This window comes from Ceratotherium simum, chromosome 2 (assembly GCF_057802395.1).
Source record: "Ceratotherium simum simum isolate JZ-2026a chromosome 2, ASM5780239v1, whole genome shotgun sequence".
NCBI lineage: Eukaryota > Metazoa > Chordata > Mammalia > Perissodactyla > Rhinocerotidae > Ceratotherium > Ceratotherium simum.
Window position 1 is genome coordinate 80615416 of NC_141901.1, and position 22166 is coordinate 80637581.

General features: G+C 34.2%; 1 long non-coding RNA gene across 1 annotated transcript in view; it reads left to right on the top strand.

The window, feature by feature from the left end:
* LOC147918070 (uncharacterized) overlaps positions 1 to 20981 on the top strand; it is an 86039-nt gene extending 65058 nt beyond the window's left edge. The window contains exons 2-4 of the long non-coding RNA XR_015556174.1: positions 10040 to 10085; positions 15018 to 15192; positions 17286 to 20981. This is a non-coding gene — a long non-coding RNA (uncharacterized LOC147918070). The remainder of the gene's footprint in view (positions 1 to 10039; positions 10086 to 15017; positions 15193 to 17285) is intronic.
* The last annotated feature ends 1185 nt before the right edge of the window (positions 20982 to 22166 follow it).

Below are 22166 nucleotides of genomic sequence, written 5' to 3' on the forward strand. Positions count from 1 at the left end.
TGTAGAGGTCACATCTTCATTACTTTGGGCCAAAATCCATTGCACTTGCGGTATTATTTAATAAGAGTATTGCTTTTCTGTTGAGAAAGGTTGAACAACGTTAATTAAATAGAATTAGACTCAATGTTACCCCCGTCTCTGCTGTCAAAATCCATTCTCTGCCCTGTGAAAAGGCTCATGAAACAGCAGCTAGTCTTCACTAATTTATTTCATTCAATTAAAATTAGATTACACAATTGAACTTTTTTCTTGTCTTTTCTATATAACATTTTAGTTAATTGCTTAATTAAAACTGAAGCCTGATATTTGTTTCTTTCTCTTTAGGAAAAAAGAAAAAAGAAAAGGAAAAAGAAAACACACTAACTACTGCTTTCTAATTCAGTTATTCAAGAGGAAGCTCTGGAAATAATCTTCCACTACCAAAGAAAGAAAGAGATTATACCTATTCCATGAAATTATTTGTTTAAAAAGATATGAGCATGTTAATTATTAAGTTCAATGTTAGATTCCAGTTTCTAGGAAGGCATTTAAAATGCAACCATATTCAACAAATACTTTTTTTTTTTTTTTGGTGAGGAAGATCAGCCCTGAGCTAACATCCATGCCAATCCTCCTCTTTTTGCTGAGGAAGACGGGCCCTGAGCTAACATCTATTGCCAATCATCCTCCTTTCTCCCCCCTTTCTCTCCCCAAAGCCCCAGTAGATAGTTGTATGTCATAGTTACACATCCTTCTAGTTGCTGTATGTGGGACGCCACCTCAGCATGGCCTGACAAGTGGTGTGTTGGTGCGCGCCTGGGATCCGAACCCCAGGCCACCAGTAGTGGAGCACGTGCACTTAACCACTAAGCCAGGGGGCCGGCCCCAAATATTTCTAATTTTCATTGTACACACACACACAAATCCCCAAAATACCAACTTGAGTTTCCTTAGTATCTTCATCATTCTCCAGTGGCCATTCTACACTTGGAAATAGATAGTGACCTCCTCTATTGATATTAATAAATAGTACTGTTGCTCCAGAAATCTAATCTCCTCCAAAATAATTACTACCATTTGTACAGTGGTTACTATTTTGACATTGCCAAATTGTTTTCTGTACATTAACTCATTTAATATTTATAACATCCTATGAAACTGGTATTATCATTATTCCCTTTTTATAGATGGGAAAACTGAGGCACAGGGTTGTTAAGAGACTTGCCCAAGATTATACAGCTAGTAAATGGCAGAGCTGGGATTTTCATCCAGAGTTTCATTTTCATTCTGTTAATTTATACTTAGGAGTCACACTCTTAACCACTGTATTGTAATGCCTCCAAGAAGATACACACAGGCCAACAGGCAACTCTCCTTCTGACGCCACAGAATTTATTTTTTCTATTAATTCACAGCTACCTACTGAGATTCTACAGTATGTTGTACTAGGTGCTGGGTAAACATGAGTGAGTAAACGGGTATAGTCCTTGCCCTCATGGAACTTAGAGACAAACATGATGTATGTTAACTAAGCTTATCATGGAAATCATTTCACAACGTAAGTCAAGTCATTATGCTGGACACCTTAAATTTCTATAGTGCTGTACATTAATTATGTCACAATAAACTGAAAGAAAAAAAGACAATAAACAGGTGAAAATAAATAAACATAGAACTAAAGAACAAGACAATTAATACACATATATTCAGACAGCCCTTACTTTGCACTGTTCCAGAATACACAAATTTTAGTTTCTGCATTTACTTAAAGCCAGCCCCTCAACAACATAGTTCAAATTTCAGTTCCAATAGTATATTAACTATGAGTAATTGCCTGAAGTACAAAATGGGCTGCTGGCTCTTCAGTCCACATATTGCTACACAAATAACTGATGCACATTATGATAGTGACCATTCACATCACTTCTTTCAAAGTCTGTGGTGGCTCACTGCTCATCTGTTATTCAGTTCACATATATACGGTAAAGCCTTTAGCTGTGTTACTTCTTTGTCTCCCAGTAATAAACCCACATGACATTGTACAAGTATGGATAATCGAAAAGAAGGAATCAGGCAACCAAGATGAACATGCAGCAAAGAACCAAAAAGTGATAATGCTGACAGTGAAATTAAAATTGAATGTAAGTAGAGTTATAGGAGAAATAGCTGATCATGTTAACAGTGCTGCCATTTCAGAGACTCTAGGTATGCAGCCAGAGGAGCTTAGTGAAGGTGAATTTATTGACATAAATGAGAAAAATGAGTTTGACATAAAGGACAAAGATGTCCCAGAGTAAGTGAAATGAGCAAAAAACTTCACATTAAAGAAATCTCAAAGATGTTTCATGACATTGAAAGCACATAGAATAAAGTGTTGGGAACTAATCCACACTTATAAAGGAGCATGAGAATTTGCCAGGACGTAAAAAACATGTTTGCTTTGTAAGTTACATCGTGAGAAGAAGGCAAGACTGTGCAACAGCTTTTGATAACTTTTTTTTACAAAGAAATAAAACACATGTTTATTGTCAATGTTTCTGATGTATTACATTATAGTATACTAAGTAAATATTAGTTTTACTATATTTTTTATTTCCCTATCCATTTATAACCAACAGTAAGAGCATGCTTAATGTTTGACAAAAATTTTTAAAGGTCATGGAACAATTGTAATTTTTCCATCTATTATTAAAATAGCTTGCATGATTTCAGCTTGAATGCTCATTTTTAGAATCCTACACTATTGTGCAAAGCAAAAATCACCTGTACAAAAGAAAAAACCAACAATCCCTACTCCCCAACAAATGTCTTTTTCCAATTACTACTCCACTGGGGAAACAAGCATTAAAATAATATTTCTATAGCTCTTCTGCTAGATTATCAATTTCAGATCTTTTGACTTCCTGCTATAATAGATGAGAATTTTGCTTATGCTCACTTTTCCTCTCCTTGTCGCAATGTAGTTATGCCACCATTTTTAGTTCAGCTAAAATTAATTAATCTTTGCATTTATAAATAATATAGCCTGCTTTTATTTTCTCTTTCGTAAGCTATGTATAATATCTTTTGACTCTGCACATAGAAAAATACAATATTAACACTCTATGAATCCTTCTGACACCTCTTAGCCAACTCTAAAATTCTTGCATTTGTACTTTTTTATTATCAAGGTTAATTGAAGTTATTCAATTATATAGTCACACACCTATAGTATTCTAGTGCAGATCTGCTAGTGATGAATTTTTTCAGTTTGTGTATGTATAAAAAATGCCTTTATCTTCATTTTTTGAAAGATATTTTCACTAAGTAAAGAATTCTTAGTTGACAGTGTTTTAAAATTCAGCACTTTAAAGATGTTGCTCCATTGTCTTTTAGCTTGCATTGTTTCTGACAAGAAATCTGCCGTCATCTTTATTTTTGTTTCTCTGCAAGCAATATCTTCTTTTCCCTGTTTTCTTTCAAGATTTTCTTTTACTACAGATTTTAAGCAATTTGTTTATCATGTGTCTTGATGTAGGTTTTTTCCTCCATGTTTTTGTGCTTGGGCTTTGTTGAGCTTCTTGAGTTTACAATTTTTCTTCAATTCAGACATTTTTTGGCCATTATTTCTTCAAATAGGTTTTGCCTCCCACGTCCTTTGGGAACTCCAATACATATAGTTGACCATTTGTAGTTGTCCCGCATTTCACTGATGCTCTGTTAATTTTTTTGATCTTTCCCTGTGTTTCATTTTGGATCACTTCTATTGCTATGTCTTCTAGTCACTAATCTTTTCTTCTGCAATCTGCCATTAGTCCGATGCAGTGTATTTTTATCTCAGACATTAAAATTTCCATCTCTAGAAGTTTGACTTGTTTATTGTTGTTAATAGTTTTCATTTCTTCACTTAACTTTTTGAGCTTATGGAATATTGTTATAATGTCTGTTTTAATGTTATTGTTTGCTAATTCTAACATCAGTGTCTCTTTTGGGTTGGTTTTGATTGATTAATTATTCTGTTTATTCTGGTTAGTGCTTCTCTGCATTCCTTATAATCTTTGATTGGTTACTTACCATTGTGAATTTTACTTTGTTTGTGTTTGTATAAATATTCTCGAGCTTTGTTCAGGATGTGGTTAAGTTACTTGGAATCAGTATGATCCTTTTAGTTCTTTTTTTCAGATGGGACCAGAGCTGAGTTAAATCTAGGGTTAATACCCAGCTTCCATACTAAGAAGACAAGACCTTTTTTAGTATTCTTATCAAAACCTCCTGAATTATGAGGTTTTCCACACTGGTTGTTGGATATAGTCACTATTCTTGGCCCTGTGTGATCTCGGGGCACTGTCCTTTTAGACTTTTAGTGCTTCTTTCCCATCCTAGCATAGTTTCCTCACACAATTGTGCTGATCAGTTCTCAGTTAAGTCCTCCAGAAGGACCTTCTGCAGATCTGCAGAGTTCTCTCTCTATGTGGCTCTCATGTCTATACTCTGTCCCACTCCAGGCAGCAAGCTGGGGCAATCACAGGACTCACCTTGTTTGTTGCAAAATTTCTCAGGAATCATTGTCCTCCATTCTGGCATTCCTGATGTTGATGACTTGAGTCTTGTGGTTTCATGTATTTTGCTCTATTTTTTAGTTCTTTCAGGCATGGGGATAGATTTAATTTCTGCTACCCCTAGTCATTATTTGAACTAGTATTTGTTGAGTACTGAATCTTAATAATATTAACAGTGATATGCAATAGGAAATTAATAAAGAAAGAATTAAAAAAAAAACCCTTAGTACTGAAAGTTTAAAATGCCCAGAGACATAAACATGTTTTAAGGCATAATTATGCAAATAGATGGCAAAGTTTAAGATAAAGGTGTCAACTCTTCAACTTCACTTAGTGTGAAGGAGCAAAGGTCAAACAAAAATATCTTAATTCATAAGGACATTCTAGAAACCCTTATCAAAGGAACAGTGTAAATTTTACTAGTTTGGCTCATTAAATTGAAAATGGACTTGAAAAATGTCATGGGGAATTAGAGGTTAGATAAGTCATAATCAAAGGAATTAGTAATAGACTATGTCTCATGAGGTTCCAGAAAAGAAAATCTCAGTTGAAATTATTGAACCCACAATGGTAATCATTTGCCTAGCTGGGTCATAATCCTGTAACCAACTGTCTTGTTTGGTACATAAATACACATAATACTCAAACTCTCCTTTATGTAAACTTATAGATTACAAAAAAATATGAATTGATGTTCAAGTATATATATGTTATATAAGTCACACTTTTGGATAAGGATTTGTAGATACCCGAACCTATCATTTTATAGACAGGCTAACTAGACAGAGTATTCCAAATGCAGCTCATTGGTTGGCTTTCATAAAACTTAGATATTTAACATTACTGGACTCTAGGAAGTATTCTGGACTTCTGGCTATGACTCAATTAAATCATATCTAAAGCTTAAGTACCAATTTCTCTCCTTCTTTGAATTGTATTTTAATGTTTTCTATCATTGTCACCATTTTTTAATTTTATTTGTTTTCTTAAGAATACTCTTTAAAACACCACACTCAGGGTCAGAACTTTTGGATTTTGTTTCCTAGGAAGTTAGTCAGTCTCCTTGACAGTTTTAGCTTGTTTCTTTAACTGTGAAATGTGGCTAAAAACCCTTGTCTTTTTGGATTTCCTAATAATATATCATGTCTTAAGCACTATGTAGGTATGAGGGTTTCTTTTTTTATTGTTCGTCTTTCAGAATATGGTGCTATTTCTGAATGTGTAAATCTGAATATAAACCAAAATTTGAGGAAATGAATTTTCAAAATGCAAGTCTGTTATCATGCACAGTACACCAGACACTTAGCTATTTTATTAAGCCTGAAAAGATAAGAAGGCCTAGCAGTGATCAAAATCTGAGAGAACAACAAAGTGCTAGATTGACATACTTCAAGATCAATAACCAGGGAGCAGCACGAAACCTCAAAAGACAGACAACAAAGAGACCTGAAAGAGATCGTTTAGAAAGAGAAATAATTATTAACTGGAAAAAATATTTGTAGATGGAATAACATGGGAAATCAAAGATCAGAGTAGAATTGAATTTAAATTCGTTAGACCCTAGCTTATCAATAAAATGACAAAAATTAACCTTGTTTTGTGTAAGGCAATGCTTTGCCATACTATTCTGTTATAAGACCCAAATTCACTTTTCTTTATAGCCCGAGGTAGCTATGAGGTATTAGGTCTGTGCTTCCACTGGAGAAGACCTGTTGGTTAAAACATGCTGGAGTTATATGGCCTAGATTAAAACATCTGTTCAGGATATTAGATAATATTAAGGAATTATTGTTTATTTTCCTAGGTATGGTAAAGGTATCAGGGTTATGTTTTTTAAAAGGGTCCTTATCTCCTAAGGATTCTAAAACATTTACAGTTAAAGTATATAATATGGGAATTTGCTTCAAAATAAGCCAGAGAGTGGTGAGAGTGTAGGGATTTGGATAAAACAAGACTGGTCATGAATTGATAATTATTGAAAACAGATGATGAGTTCATACTATTATTCTCTCTACTTTTCAATTTCCTTGAAATTAAAGAGGAACAAAGCAAAACAAAACTTATTCCATCATATAAGTGCTCTGTGACCTTACACAAGTTATTTAATACTCAATTCACCATTTATACGAGAGAGAATAAGAGATACCTGCCATAGGACTGTTTTGAGGACTAAATAAGTTAATTGATGCAATGCACTTAGAATGTTGTCTGTCTCGTGGAAGGTGCTGTGTAAATGCTACATTTTTAAAAAATATCCTCTATTCTATGTCCAGTTTTTTAAATTAAACTTTTTATTTTGAGATAACTATAGATTCACATGCAGTTGTAAGAAAAAATACGGAGAAACCTTCTGTAACATTTACCCAGTTTCTCCCAATGGTAACAGCTTGCACAACTATAGTACAACATCACAACCAGATATTAATATTGACATAGTAAAGATACAGAATATTTCCATCACCACAAGTATCCTTCATTTTGCCCTTTTCTAGCCACACCACTTCTACCCCTTTTTACCCCCTTACTACAACAAATCTGTTCTCCATTACTATAATTTAGTCATTTTAAGAATGTTATATAAATGAAATAATACTGTATGTAACATTTTGGGATTGACTTTTTTTACTCAGCATAATTCTCTGGAGATTCATCCAGATTGTTGTGTGTATCAATAGTTCATTGATCCTTGTTGCTGAGTAGTATTCCATGATGTGGACAATCCATAGTTTGTTTAACCATTCATATTCACTAAAGAATATCTGGGTTATTTCCAGTATTTGACTATTATGAATTAAGCATCTTTAAACATTTGTGTACATATTGTTGTGTGAACATAATTTTTTATTTCTTTGGGGTAAATGCCCAGGAGCCCAATTGTTGGGTCATATTGTAGTTTTGTATTTAGTTTTTTAGATACTACCAAAATGTTTTCCAGAGTGGCTTTAACATTTGAAATTCCCATCAGCAATGGGTGAGTGATCCAGTTTCTCCACAGTCTTTCTAGCAAGAATTGAATAGTGTTCTCACTATTTTTTTGTTTTAACCACTGTGGTAGGTGTGTGTTGATATTTTGTTGTGGATTTAATTTTGTTGGAGATCTTCTCATATACTTATTTACCATCTGTATATTCTCTGCAGTGGAATGTCTGTCCATGTCTTTTGCCCATTTTATGATTGGATTGTTTGTTTTTTAATGTGAGTTTTAAAAAATATTTTATCATTATTGTTCATTTAACATTCAACAAATATTTACTGTACAAGACTAAGAGCCAGGCCCTGTTCTAGGTACATCAGTGAGCAAAATATTGATCTCACAAGTTTCTCTTATGAAACGTACTTTCTAGCAGGGGGAAAATGACAGTGACATATCTAGAACATGTTACAAGTACTAGAAGAAAAAATTAGAGCAGGGTAAGGGGGTTCAGGCATCACACATGCAGGTTGCAATTTCACCCACTTTATTCATTCCTAAATACGTGTGCATATACAGGCACATTTGTCTTTTGAACAATAGTACGGAAGTGTCAACACTAAGAACAATGTTACTAATGTGCTACAATGTTATCCCAACTTGAAAAGTGGTTTGCTGAATTTGTAGCATGTGGAGGAATTATGGGGGTTAGAACAGCTAAGATTTATTGAATGTTAAGCACCAGTCACTGCACTTTACATATATTATCTCGTTGAATCCTCACACGAGGGTGCATTTTATATCTCTAATGTGTTTTTTTAGGTTAATTTACATGCCCAAGTTCCTGCAGCTTCTCTCATTGTATTTAGTAACATCAAGATACTCAGAATTATTTATGTGATCTATTATGGATTAGATAAGTATGTATACATACACACTCCTGCCACATAAGCCTTTTTCCAATGCTAGATTTCAAAAAGCCTTATGGCATCTGCATTAACTGTCCCCACTCCCTTGCCTGGGTCTCTTACCCCTTTGTACGGCTGGCTTCCTCATGTTCATGTATTGGCTTAAGGGAGACCTCCTCATACTTCTAATCAACAGTCCATGCAGGCTCTCTCCGTTATCTTTTTTAATTTCCTGCAAAATATTTGCAGAGATTTCCTTGGTTAGTTATTGTCCTAGAAGTATACTTAACCATGAAATCGTAGTTCACTGTGGTATCCCCAGTACCTGTTTTTTGAATGAAAATGATATGGATTCCCGAAATATTAATAGTGGCTTAACTCTATGTGGTGGCATTCAGAATATTTCATATTTTAATGTACAAAACTTTTACAATATTACTTGTTTAATTATATTTGATGCTATTTATCAAGTTAAATGTTCTCCTAAAATATTGGAATATCTCTCTCCTTCCATTTCATATATGACGTCTTCCTCAGCCCATACTCTAAAAATATTGACCTTTGACAACCCTTTCCCGTCCCTTCCTCTTTACCAGATGATCCATGACTTCATTTAGCATCAATCAAAACTTGGATGCAAGAGGAAACATTTCCAGAGACCCAGCATTTGTACATTGTCTTACACCTTGGGCCACTTCGCTACACGCTTGGGCACTAAACTATAAGCCCATGAGTTCTGGGAGCTTGTCCTGAGCTCCAGCCCATATTCAACTGCATCATGGGTTCCATGCACCAAAAATCGATTTTTTTTTTTTCCCTAAGGTATAGACACTAAAACATTTGGAAATTTGGGGAAAAAGATAACATGACTCATTTTGACCAAATTGTGGAAAATAATTGGTTTTCTTGACTGTGACTCATTTAAACCTGGGTTCGGGAACCATTTGTGCAACTCTTTAAGGAGATGATTATGTATGAGGCCTAACTGTTTAGGTTAGATCAAATTCTGTTGCTTTGGACACTAAATCCAGTCACTCAGTGTTTGACCAGTGTAAATCCAAATTTTGTTTCATCAGTGACCTTCTTTCCCCATACACTTGGCTAATCAAAAACTCATTTTACTTATTCTATTATGCTATGCTCTCCTCCTTTCTCCAACGTTTAGTATATTATTATCCATTTCTCAGCTTGAGAAAGTAGGACTTTCAAAATTACATTTACACCAAGACTAAATATTCCATGATTTGGTTTGTAATCAGACTATCATTTTAATGCCTGGGATTTTTTTTTTTCTAGTAACTCCTGTTTCTCTACCTTGCTCTTACCTCCCTTAATCTAGAAATACTAGTTTCCTTTTCAAAGGCGAGGTGTTCCATACCTCTTCTTATTCTTGTCATCAATGGCCAAATTGAGTCATCTCTCCATAAAAACCTTACTAAGGATTTCTCTACAAGTGTCAAAATAAGGGTACAAAAGTTTGGAAGTTTTCTAAGATTAATCATCTGTTCTGTGGCAGAACATGCTTTTCAAAGTTTCTGATTCCAAACCCCATGCTCTCTCCGCTTTGTTATACTGCCACAGAATAAGTGACAAAAAATTTGACCAACTGCCTCTACGGACCAATTTATAAGGGGTTTAAAATATTAATTTGGTGCTAAGATAACATTGGGAACATACTGAGATGAGAAAATTCTGTTTCACAGAGCTCCTAGCAAGGACAGCACTGCATATTTCTGGAAGAAATACTCGGTAAGTCATTTGCAGTACTTTCAAGAATAAGGTATGCAAATATGGGTTAAATTGTGCAGGACAAGGGAATAGATTCTACCATTAGTCCTCCTTCACCACTTATCCTACACACAGAATTTAGCCACTTTTCTAAAATAGTGATGAGCAAATATTTAAGGAATATCGGTTTGAACGAGTAAAAAGTGATTAGCATATTGGGACTGACATCTGTCTCAGGGTGCCCTGTATTCATCTCTGTACCTTTAGGTTACGAGAAATTATCATCTGAAGAAATGCATCCACGTCTACACCCCTGCTAAAGTATTTTTTCCACAAGATATAAATTTATTTTAAATACATTTAAAGTTTCAAAGAAATGGAAATCATAATATAAGCATGTAGTTAATTTGTTAGCAAATACAGAAGAAAAGTTAAAGATAGTTTCTCAATCACAAGAGGAAAATGCAAGCAGACCAAATGTTGAAACTTTTTGGCCAAATTGAAAATTTAAAATAAAACTGAAAACAAACAGATCACCAGTGATATGGTGTATAGTATATATTTAATGTTCTCCAGAAGATGGGTCTTTGTAAGCTTTATTAAGAATGCTACAATTTTAGAGATCACATTTATAGGATTGGATGGTGGCATTAAGAATGCTTCAACTTCTTGCAAGATGCTAAGAACACAAATATTGGAGTACCACCCACTTTCAAAGATTTAGGAAAATAGTAAGAGCATGATTAGACATTGGGAAAAAATCTATCAGACTAGACTTTCATCTCCAACACAAGTTTTCCACAGCAAATCAGGGCAGAAGATGTGGCAGTCTTCCTACCTCGGAAGAAGACTAGCCTGAGAAGTGATAAAAACAAAAATATTGCAATGTTCATTGTGAACAAAGACAAGATTTATTTTTGGTATTAGCAGTAGCCACCCTAAACATATAAGGACACATTTAAATTCACTGACAGATATTCAAATACAGAACTATTAAAGAAACCTCATTAACACATGTGTAAGAGTAGGAGGAAATTCGGAGCATATATATAAATATATAAAATATCACTGGAGCAGGCTTGAATATTCAGTCAAAACATAAAAGATCATTTTTGAAATTTTAGCCTGAAGTGTTTTGCAAGTAAAATATTGAACTTAGTTATCCACTCCTAGAAGCCTGCAATGAAAACCACAGCCATCATAACACTGCTCTATGTCCCCATTTTCTATTTTAATAGTAATATTTTCAGTCACAAAAGTCAAGTCGATGCCCTCAAGTGAAATTGAAAATTGGAGTAATTGCATAGATAATTTAGACTAAAAATATCTTTTTTTATCTGAGACTTCCGTATCATCGAGACTTATTTTGATTAGAATCATGTGAATGATATCTACCTTCTCAAAATGTATGGATTATTTGCACATTTAGTGACTACCAAAAGCATCTTGAAAAATCTCTTCTGTGGGTTGGTTTATTTTCTTCCATATTTTAAAAGGGATTTAAGAAAGAAAGAATTCTGGATTTCATGCTACATTTCCAAAAGCATATTGTGACATGAAGCTAAAAGCTAACAGTTTTGTTACACACCTTTGCCCAGTGACATTTAACCTGATATAAATGAAAACATATTTATGGTAAAATCATCATCATAAAGGTTAATAGAAAATCTGGTAAATATGGTAGTACTATTTCCTGAGATTTGGTTTCTCAATTTAACACAAGAAAATAAGCATAACCGCAATAATTTGATGACTCTTTTTATTAGTTGGAATTCTCATTAGATCAATTTCTAACAGGATTTGGATTACTTTGATTCCATTGCTGTATAACCCTTCACTCTCAGTAACTTTTCCAATTTCGGTAATGAAAGTATTTGGTTACTCACGCTCACACCATTTCTTGAAATCTTGCCCATTAGTTCACTTGAACCTCATAAAATATTAACTTGTGTTGTGTGTAGTAAGGAGACCAATAAAACACCATATGTTTGGTGACTAAACGATTAAAAAATGTCCTAGCACCTCTTCCAGATTATTCTGTGACATATAGGAATTTCAGATTTGACTTTTTAATAATAACTATGAAATATTCTTTGTTCTTATTATACCTTCTTCATACTCATTGAGAGAGAAATTTCCCACACATGCAAGGGGAAAAAAAAAAAAACCAACACTGGATCCTGGTTTACCAATTTATTTGAAGATATAAATTTGGAGAAAATTCTGCTATTTCACTTCCTTACCTTATTTTATCTTTTTAGTAATCAACAGGTGATTATTATAAGCAGCCAGAGAACAAGAACAGTGTTCCATTCATCTTCAGTGCCTAGAAAATAAAAGACTTCCATAAAATTGTGTAAACAGAAAATCAATGCATGTTAAACCAACTTTCTAAGGCACAGCTTCTCTTAGATATCAAATTTGGCTAAGGGAAAATAGAATTATCCTTGAACAAGATGAAAAACTACAAAATAGGAGAACTGAAGGATTTCGACTTAAAACTCGAATTAGTCTGCTAATCATGGCAATATTACCAAACTAAACCAGAACCAGTGAAGTGGAGAATAATCTATAACCAAACCAAACCAAAAGAAATAAAAATAAACATAGAATTAGCAGGCAAAACTATAGAGGTTTTCTACCTCTACTCAACATCTTTTGCCCCAGAGATGGATGGATCCCCTCTCCTGAGTAAGCCAAAGCAAACAACAACAACAACAACAACAACAAAAAACAAAGGAAAAATACACCAAAATATGTGAAACTGAAGTTTGGTGGTAAGCAAGTTTCCAGGAACACCTAGTCTTTATCTCATGGCCATTTCAAACTTTCTTTTTATGGAAGAGATCAACCGCAGTTTTATTTGATGAATACAATTCAATAGCAGTTTGAAAACATATATAGTTCTAATTGGGCATTTTTTGGTGATTGAATGGACCCAAATTATCAACCTCTCTGAAAGGAAAAAGTCATATACAGAGAACATAACCATAGAGAACATAACAATCGTCACTGAGTATACATGCTGTGATTGGGTTACTGTGTATCCACATTTGGATCTTGGAGCATAGAATGTGAGGAGAATGCTGGAGAGGAAGAAGGAAAGCAATAGTTTTAATTTTAAAAATGCAAAGTATAATTCTTTCAAATTGCTTAGCACCACCCACCCTGCATTTCCCCCCACCCCACATCTAGTTAGAATGTCAGCATTTTCTTCTTGCCCATCTGTTTTGGGTAGGTAAATATTCTAGTGTCCAATGGATCTCCCTACTCTGCAGAAGGATAAAAGAGAAAAACAACTTAAAAATAAGCAACCACACCTTTAAAATTCATTTCTTTGTGACAAAGTATCCTTATATCTTAACAGTGAATGCATGAATTGCTTTAGATTTCAGTATTAAGTCAGTTCATATTTTAGCCCAGTCACCAACTCACTATGAAATCTTAATATTAAAAAAAATGCCTTGGGGCTAGCCCTGTGGTGTAGTGGTTAAGTTCTGTGCATTCCACTTTGTCGGCCTGGGTTCATGGTTCGGATCCCAGGCACGGACCTACACCACTTGTCAGCCACGCTGTGGCGGTGACCCACATATAAAGTAGAGGGAGGTTGACACAGATGTTAGCTCAGGGCTAATCTTCCTCAGAAAAAAAAAATCCTTAATTTCACTATCTGTTTATGTATGATAAAGACACTGTACAGGAAGTGAGACACGGAAGTAAATATTAATAAAGAGCTCTGAGACCCCTAGGTGAAAAATGACATGGATGTGTGAAGTATTACTATAGATATCAGGAAAAAGCAATGAAAATGTCCCATTTCTGTAATAATTGACAGATTGATAGGCTAAATCATAACTTTTAGCTGCATTCAAATTTGCAATAAAAGTGAGATCTAACCTAAATACCCTTAAATAGAATATATATAGCTGCAGTGGTAATGATGCTCTTAGATTTCCCCTTTTTATATGCTATCTGAGGGATCACATAGCATACTCAATGGCATTGATTTTGGGATGAACTCAATTTCCAGACATCATTCAACTCTTCATAAAGCTTACAAGAAAGGTAGAAAAATAGATCAAAAGAGACTGAAGGAGGTTAATAGCTTGGCATAAAGTGCCATACAGGTATCCACTTAGGGCATAAGTCAATACAGTGTGCACTGTTCATGCTCTTGTTAAACAAGAAGAGAGAGAAAAACTTCAAGTTAGGAGATTTCAGAATATTTATATCTTTCACAACTTCTCTTTGTACGTCTTTAAGGAAAGAAATATGCCATTAAAATATAAGCATTTTAATTTCAAAGGCACAAATTAGCCTTTTAAACAAAATGATGCTCATACTCCAACATTTGGAAATGTCACCATTTAAAAGCTAAGAGTGTTGCTCTGACCCTGCTCACGTGTAGAATGTATTGAGTCAAGAGTTCAGAGCAAGACGTGTGTCCTGGCTTAAATAGCCTACAGACAATGGGGTCAAGGGCATTCCGAGGTTTCCCCTGCTGACCAAGTGCTGCTTTGCTAAACTTACACTGCTTTTGGTCCTAGCTTTTCAGAACTTTCTGTAAAAAGCTGGAATAGAGCGGGAAGGTAAAGACTCATATTTCTTCACGTTATGTAAGCTTTCTTGATTATTAGTTCCATTCTGATTCAAACTGCAGGAATGTTCTTTTTTTTTTGGTCTTACTCAAGCTAACAGATTTATAAATTACTCTTGTGGCAACAGTAATCACACTATTTTTTCATTTCTGCATTATTTTGAAATTAGGTTTCAAATGAATGTTCTTCATTTGATAAAGAGAATTAAATCTGGAGAAAATGTAATGAATCAGTGTGCCTGTCATGTTGATAAAATGGGGATTTGTGATGTATTGGTTTTCTATTGCTGCTGTGACAAATCACCGTGAACATATGGCTTAACACAACACAAATTTATTATTTTACAATTCTGTAGGTCAGAAGTCTGACACAAGTCTTACTGAACAAAGATACAAGTATCAGCAGAGCTGCATTCCTCTCTGGAGACCCTAGAAGAAAAATTTCTTTCCTTACTCTTTCCAGCTTCTAGAGGCCACCTACATTCCTTGGCTTGTGATTCCCTCCTCCATCTTCAAAGCCAGCAACATCAGGTCAAGTTCTTCTCATGCTGCCATATTTCTGGTTCTCTTTACTCAAGAAAGATTCTTGCTTTTAAGTACTCATATGAATAGTTTAGGCAGAGCTAAATAATCCATGGTAATCTCCCCATCTTTTTAACCTTAATTTCATCTGCAGAGTCCCTTTTGCTGTGTAAAGTAAAATATTCACAGGTTCTGGGAATTAATGCATTGGGGATCATTATCTTGTCAACCACATAGTAATAGTCAAATGTTGTCTGGACATCATTTTAATGTTTTAAATCATTGACAGTGTCATGCAGTCTAACGATCATGCAGCCTACTTTGGGTCCTAACCATTTGAAGAGCTTTCCAATATTTCTAAGTTAATTCCAGGCCTGTTAAAGGAAAGAGAACCACTATTATTTAAGTACTTCAGCTTTGAAATATTTCAATTTCAATAATAACAAACAAATGAATAAATATTATTATTTTGGCAAACAAGCATATCATCAGGATTTTTTGAGCACTGCAAGAAGAGAAGAACTAGGTTTTAGCCTGGAAATGCCATGCACTGAATGATCTTGGGCATGTCTCTTAAACTCTTCAGACAGCAGTGTGTCATAGGTGAAAGAGTAAATTGGATTACGTGATCTCTAAAAACTCTTGAATTACAAAATTTCGTAATTTCATCACTTCATGAACATGATTAGTTCTTAAAATCTATGAGAATTAAAAGCTATCACCAAATGTTTTGAAGATCACTAGAGATGAATTCTGAAATAGTTAAAGAAAAGAAATCCAGAACCAAAGAATCAATACATGATCAGTTTTAGCAAAATGGGTGTATAAGTCATCCACGTAGGATAAAGACCAGCTATTTGGTTACTATTAATTTTGATTAATTGCAATTAGATAACCATTTTAAGCAAAATTTTGGATTCATATCTAGTGTTCAACTCTTTAAAATATATATATTTAGACAAATTTTTGCCTGTTGATTGGCCAAAAAAGCGAAAAGAAACTATTTTATTTAAGAAATGATTTCTTAAAAAAATTGGTTGTAGGTAGAAAGGAAGGTTGTCATAAACATAAGAGCTGGGCCATTCCAGAAATGTGGCACATTAGGCTATAGCAGATTAATATTAGCTGAAATGTGTAAAATCATTTTGATATAACTAATACCTGTGTCTTGACTATTTCTCCTGGCAAAATATTCCAAAGTTATATCTGAAAATAATAACATTAGACCAGAATTCTAGCATACTTGGTAAAATCTCATTCTGTGTCCTGAAACAAATCCCTTTGTGATTTCCATTGAAAATTATTTCTTTACTTCCTGACGTTCTCTGGGCTGCCCAGTGGCAGTTATGTTACAAACCAGAAACAGTGAACTATGTGAAGTGAAATTATACGACTTAGTGTATGAACTCAGGAATATTTATTCAGAATGCCTGTAGTTACAAGTTTCACTCAGAGCCGGATCTATCCTTAACACTTTGTAGGGCTATGATGTGCTAGTGCTAGCAACAAGGTGATAATGTCCCTCAGGTGTTTCATGACACATTTTTTTCTAAATCTATTCTAGATCTTGATTGGCTTTTGCCCTAAAGAACACTGGTGTAACCTGTACTTCAGTATCCATGTTAGTCCACCTTAACTCTACAAGACTGGTAGTGTTTGTTTTGGATTTTTTTTCTTTTTGACTTGGCATATATTGCCTTACTTTAGTATTTAACTATATTTAGGTTACGTTTATGCCAGTTAAATGCTAAGTTTTCTGAAGGCTGTGACTCTGCTCTTATACCTATGTATGTTACTAGTCTCTGAACTAATGCTTCTTAATGTAGTTGGTTCCCAATACAGACAGTTTAGTTAAACAATATCTTTAGTACTAGTAAAACACTAAAGTTGGAGATAGGACTCTTTCATAAGTCCACCCCTCCTTAAAAGCAACAGAAACATTGGCAAAAATTGTCAAAATCAACTTTTTCCAACTCTGGAAATTAGCCAGAGACTTGTAAAAACATGAGGAGTGTTTATTCAAGAAAAACTGTTGACCTTTGGTAAGAACAACAGGGTTTGTGGCACCATAACTTTACCTCTTCCCATCTCTTTCTCCCCAGCTCTGCAGAACTCTTGAAAACCAGCAGCCTGGCAAACTTGGAAGCTGTGAAAAACAGAAGCTATGCAACTATTGGAAGGGGAAGAACATGTTTGGACCTCATAAAGGTCCACGCCTAGAGCATTGTCACTATTTGACCTATCTGAAAGCTCCCTGGAAAAGCCCCATTCATAGTATGTTGTCATTATTTTACCAGGTTGGGAACTTCCTCTTCAGGAAAAGACCTATCCCCAGTGTTTGTGGAAAACATTCAGCAAAAATTGTTTTTAACATGGCAACTCTCTAAGGTTGTAATACCAGTTTAGATTAAACAGGAGCTTGGCTAAAAATTTAAGAGGAATGTCTGGTGGACGAGATGTCCATAGGGGTTTTGAAAAGTTCTGACATATTTCTGGAGTTCTAAAAGGTCATGCACGTATGCAGGGCTGGGTGCACGCCCAGGAAAAGACCTCTCGGTCTTTTCCTCTGTCACTGCTAGCTGACATTGAGGCCTTGCTCAAGTAAGAAGTAAAGAATAAGTGAGGCTGTAAAATTCCCGAGTGTTGAAGGTAGGCCCCAGCAAACAGAGTCTCTCAATAAAGGGTGAAAGACTTATCGGCTCAAGGTAATTAAGGAAATATTTGACCAATTGTTAGTTGATCACTAAGCTAACCAAGGAGAAACTTCACTGGTTGCACACTACAGGGAATACAAAATTTACGGAATTAGTCCAAGTAAGTCATTAACTAAAACAGCAGCAGAAGCCACAAAACCAACAACAAAACAGCCACAACATCAAACCCTGGGGGGAAGTTATAATTTCCAGAGTTACCACATTATAATATTGCAAATGTCTGAAAGGTCCAACTTTCAACCAAAAAAATTATGAAATTCATAAAGAAATAGGAAAGTATGGCCCATACATTGGGAAAAAAATCAGTATATAGAAACTGTCCCAAAAGGGGCCCAGATGTTGAACTTATTAGAAAAAGACTTTAAATTAGCCATTACAAATATGATGAAAGAAGTAAAGAAACCATGTCTAAAGAATTAAAAAAAATTATTACAGCAATGTCTCACCAATATTATATATCAATAAAAAGATAGAAATTATAAAAGAAGAACTAAATAGAAATCCTGGAGTTGAAAAGTACAATGAATAAAATGAAAAATTTATTAAAGTAGTTCAACAGAAGATTTGAACTGACAGAAGAAAGAATCAGTGAACTTGAAGATAGATCAATTGAGATTATCCAGTTTGAAAAACAGGAAGAAAAAAGAATGAAGATAAATGAACAGAGTCTCAAAGTTTTTTGGCACACCAACAAATGTACCAACCTATGCATAATGGGATCTCAGGAGAAGATAAAAGAGAGAAAGAAGAAGAAAATATTTTTGAGGAAATAATGGCAGAAAACCTTCCAAATTTGATTTTTAAAAAATCAACATTATTTTTCACATACAGAAGCTCAAAAAACCACAGAGAAATTAAACTCTAGGACATCCACACTTTGCCACATTATAATCAAACTGTCAATAACCACAGACAGAGAATCTTGAAAGCTGCAAAAAAAAAAAATGACACATCATGTACAGGCGATCTTCAATGAGATTAACAGCTGGCTTCTCTTTAGAAAACATGGAGGTCAGAGGCAGTGGAATGACATTCAAAATGCTGAAAGAAAAAGACTGTCAAAGAAGAATTCTATATTCAGAAAAACTATCCTTCAAAATGATAAACACAAACAGAAAATTTGTCTCTAGCAGACTTGTCCTATAATACTAAGGGGATAAATACCAAGGGGAACCACTGAGGAAGAATTGTAAGAGCACTAGATGATAATTCAAATCAAGACATAGAAATAAAGATCCCAGTAAAGTTAACTATATTGGTAAATATGAGATGAGAGACAGTATAAATATATTTTTGTTTGTAGCTCTTTCTTCTCCTGACTTAAAACATAAGTACAGCATAAGCAATGTTTACAAAACTGTGTTGATGGGCTCATAATGTTTAAAGACATAATTTATATGATAATAATAGCACAAAGGAAGGAGTAGGAACAGACATATACTGCAGTAGAGTTTCTGTATACTATTGAAATTGATAGTATTAATTTAACGTAGATGTTTCAAATTAAGATGCTAATTTAATCTTCAGGCAACCACTAAGAAAACAACTAAAACTACATTGTGAAAGGAACAACATGGTAATTACATGGTACACTGGAAAATATCTATTGAACACAAAATAAGGCAGTAACAGGAATAGACAGAAACATATAAAATGTGGAAAACAAATAGCAAAATGACGGTTGTGAATCCTAACTTAGTAATTATATTCAATGTAAACGCATTAGATGCTCCAATTAACGCATAGAGACAGGCAGAGTGAACAAAAACACATGATCCAACTGTGTACTAGCTACAACAAACATACTTTAGATACACAGAAAAAAAAAGTTGAAAATAAAAGATTGGAAAAAAGATGGACCACATAAACACTAACCAAAAAGAGTTGTAATGACTAAACTAATAAAAGGTAAAATAGACAAACATATTTACAAGCAATAAAGTGGGACATTTTTTAATAATAGAAGGATCAATCCATATATGCACATAATAATACACTGCCAAAATACTCAAAGTAAAAATTGACTGAATTGAAACTGAAATAGAAAATTCAACAATAATTATTGCAGACTGAAATAATCCACTTTCAATAGTGGATGTTACAGCAAGACCTAAGATCAACAAGAATATTATACACCATCTAGACCAACAGACATCTATAGAAGAATATACCCAACAAAAGCAGAACATACATTCTTCTTAAATACACATAGAACATTCTCTAGGACTGATCATATGCCAGGCCATAAAACGAGTCTCAATAAATTTAAAAGGATTGAAATCATACAAAGTATATTCTCTGGACACATGGAATTCAACTAGAAATCAATACTAGAAAGACATTTTGGAAATTCAAATTTATGTGAAAATTAAATAATACTCTTTAAAATAACCAATCAGTCAAAGAATAAATCACAAGAGAAATTTGAAAATATTTTGACATGAATGAAAACAAAACACAATATACCAAAATGTATGGGGTGCTACTAAACCAGTGCTTAGACAAAAAGTTAGAGTCGTTAAATGCCTACATTAAAAAAAAATAGATCTTAATCAGCAAGCTAAAATTCCTTCTTAAGAAACTGGGGGGAAAAGCAAACTAATTATAAAGAATTCAGAATGAAGGAAATATTAGAGCAAGAATTAACAACATAGAGAATGGAAAAAAAATAGAGAAAATTAATGAGTCTAAAAAGTTGATTCTTTGTAGCATCAATAAATTGATAAACCTTTAACGAGACTAAGCAGAAGAAAGAAGATTCAAATTACTAAAATCAGGGTTAAAAAAGGGGACCTCACTACTTTTTAAAAATTTTTTTTGAAAGAAATACTATGAACAGCCATGTGCCAAAAAATTAAATAACTTAGATGAAATGAAAAAATTCCAAAAACTTACTAAAAGCCAAAATTGACTCAAGAAGAAATTAAAAACCTGAACAGACTTATGCCAAGTAAGGAGATTGAAGAGATAATTTAAAAACTTCCCATAAAAGAGGCCCAGGCCCAGAACACATCATTGATGAATTCTATCAAATATTGAAAAAAGAATGAATACCATACCTTCATAAACTCTTTCAAATAAGAAGAGGAGGAGGAGAGGTGGAGGAGGAGGAAGAAAAAGAGGAAGGAGGGAGGAGTACTTCCCAACTCATTATAATTTTGATAACAAAACCAGGCAAATATATCCCAAGAAATGAGCATTGGGCAGATAAAATATTTCTTAGGAATAGACACAAAATTCCTGAACAAAATACTAGCAAATAAAATCCAGTAACATATAAAAAGGATTATCCACCAGGATCAAGAGGTAATTATCCCAGGAATGCAATAATCAAGGTTGTTTTGAGTTCCAAAAATCAATCAATACATTATACTGTATGTAGTGGGTTCAATACTGACCCCTCCAAAAAATATGTTGATGTCCCAGAACATGTGAACGTGACCTTATTTTGGAAAAAAGGATCTTTGCAGATGAAAATAAGTTAAGAATCTTGAGATGAGACCTGGATTATCCTGGTGGGCCCTAAATCCAATGACAAGTATCCTTACAAGATAAGGAGAGAGGAAGACTCGGGACAGAGGGGAGAAGATAGAAGAGGAGAAAGTCACGTGTAGATGGAGTCAGAGTCTGGAGTTATGCTGCCACAGGGCAACGAATGCCTGGAGCCACCAGGAGCTGGAAGAGGCAAGGAAGGATTCCTTCCTAGAGCCTTTGGAGGGAGTGTGGCACTGCTGACACTCTGATGTTTGACTTTTGGCCTCTAGAACTGTGAAAGAATTCATTTCTGTCGCATCAAGCTGAAGAGTTTATGGTAACTTGTTACAGCGATCCTAGGAAAGTAATACACCATATTAATAGAATAGAAGGTAAAACCCACATGATCATCTCAATAGAAACAGAAAGTATTTGACAATATGCAACACTTTTTTATGATAAAAACATTCAACAATCAAGGAAAATAAGGGAACTTCTTCAACGTGATAAAAGGCATCATGAAAAACCTACAGCTAATGTCATACTTAATGGTGAAAGACTGAAGGCTTTCTCTCTATGTTCAAGAACAAGACAAAGACGTCCACTCTCATCACTTCTGTTCAACATTGCACTGGAGGTTTTAGTCAGGGGAATTAGGTAGGAAAAAGAAATAAAAGGCATCCATATTGTAAAGAAAGAGGTAAAGCTATCTTTATTTTCAGATGACATGATTTGTATATAGAAAAATCCTAAGAAATCCACTAAAAAATGATTAGAACTAATAAACAAGTTCAA